The sequence below is a fragment of the Vulpes vulpes genome, chromosome X, assembly GCF_048418805.1.
Source record: "Vulpes vulpes isolate BD-2025 chromosome X, VulVul3, whole genome shotgun sequence".
Taxonomy (NCBI): domain Eukaryota; kingdom Metazoa; phylum Chordata; class Mammalia; order Carnivora; family Canidae; genus Vulpes; species Vulpes vulpes.
The window spans coordinates 88158495-88160715 of record NC_132796.1 but is presented as its reverse complement, the minus strand read 5'-3'; positions in this window follow the sequence as shown (position 1 = coordinate 88160715).

The window sequence follows — 2221 nt, the reverse complement described above, 5'->3', positions numbered from 1 at the left end:
CTTTATGAATGGAATCATAAAGTCTTTGTCTTTTTTATGACTGGCTTATTTCACTTAGCATAATGTCCTCACAGTTTATCCATGTTGTGGCACAGTGCAGAATTTCCTTTTTAGAGACACCTGGTTCCAGGGCTCAGTGGTTGAGCATCTGCCTTTGGCTCAGGGGGTGATCCTTGGGTCCTGGGATTGAGTCCTGCATTGGGCTCCCCACAGGGAACTGCTTCTACCTCTGCCTAGAGTCTCTGCTCTGTGTCTCTCATGAATAAATAAATAAAATATTTTTTTTAAAAAAGAATTTCCTTTTTAAGTCTGAATAATATTCCATTTTATGGACACACTGCATCATTCCTATTCATTCATCTATCGGTGGTCACTTAGGTTGTTTCTACATTTTAGGTATTATGAAAAATACTCTTGAACATGGGTGTACAAATATCTCTTCGAGGCTCTGCTTTCGATTCTTTTAGGTATATACCAGAAGTGGAATTACTGGATCCTATGGTAGTTCTATTTTAATTTTTTGAGGAACCGCTGTATTATTTGACACAGTGGCTGCACCATTTCATGTTCCCACCAACCATGAATAGGGACTTCAGTTTCTCCACATCCTTGCCAAAATTTGTTTTCTGTTTTTTTTTTTTTTTTTTGAGAGGGGTAGTAGTCATCCTAATGGATGTGAAGTGGTATCTCAATGTGGTTTTGATTTTCATTTTTCTAATGATGAGTGAACATCTTTTCATGTATTTGTTGACCATTTGTATGTATGTCTTTTTTTTTTGAGAAATGGCTAGTCAAGTCCTTTGTCCCCACTCTGTTTTATGTAGGCTCCACACCCAATGTGGGGCTTGAACTCACAACCTTGAGATCAAGAGTAGCACGTTTCACCGACTAAGCCAGCCAGGGGCCCTTGCCCCATTTTTGAATGGGTTTGTTGTTGTTGACCTTTAGGAGCTCTCAATATATTCTGGATATTAATCTCTTATCAGATACATGATTTTCAAATATTTTCTCCCATTTTGGCTTTTTACTTTGCTGATCATGTCTTTTGATGTACAATATTTAAAAATCTTCATGAAGTCCAATTTGTCTAATTTTTGTTGTTGTTGCTGATGTGTTTGGTGTCATATCCAAGAATTCATTGCCAAATCCATGTCATAAAGCTTTTTTCCTATGTTTTCTTCTAAGAGTTTTATTTTAGGTCTTGCATTTAGGTCCTTGATCTGTTTTGAGTTAATTTTTGTATATGCCATTAGGTAAGGGGCCAAACTTCATTCTTTTGTGTGTGAATAACCAATTTCCCAGCACCATTTGTTGAAAAATCCATTCTTTCTCCCACTGAATGGTTTTGTCACTCTTGCCAAGAATAATTTGACCTTGTATATTAAGGGTTTATTTCTGAACTTCCTATTCTACTCCATTGCTCTATATGTCTGTCTTTATGTCAGTGCCACACTGTTTTAATTACTATAGCTTTGTAATAAGTTTTGAAATCAAGAAATGTGTCTTCCAGCTTTGCTTTTCTTTTCCAAGATTGTTTTGGCTATTTGGGGGTCCCTTTAGATTCTTATTGTCTTTTGCCATTGGATATAGCAATAAGAAATCTTGGCCACTCAAGAAGATGGAGGGGATGCTTTGAGCGACAGAGATAAAGGAGGCTTCCTGTCATCTGAAGGGGCAGAAAGGGACACACAGTTTGCCACTTTCTGTAACCCAGAGATTCTTAGGGTGGGGCCCAAGGAATACTCCTCAGAGGGTTGCAAACACTCCAAAACTGAGGGCATAACTGTGAATCCATCCTAAGGGCATTTAAAAAATTATTTTTTATTTGAGAGAGAGAGAGAGAGAGAGAGAGAGAGAGAGAGAGAAAGCATGGAGGGGGAGGGCAGAAGGAGAGAGAGATTCTCAAGCAAACTTCCAAGGAGTGCAGAGCCCAGAGCCCCATGCAGGGCTTGATCTCAGGACCCTGAGGTCATGACCTAAGCTGAAATCAAGAGTCAGACACTTAACCGACTGAACCACCCATGTGATTCCCAAGGGCATTTTTTTCCTCGAACTATGTTATCAAATTCTCAAAAGACTCTGAGACCCATTGATAGTTAAGAACCACCACCTTTGACTGCTTTCTCTTCTGGTGTCTCCCTCTTCTTTCTGTACCTGGCCCCCTTGGGAGTCCATATCTGTTCTCCAGCCATACTTTAGGAGCATGGGAGAGGAGGAGTGG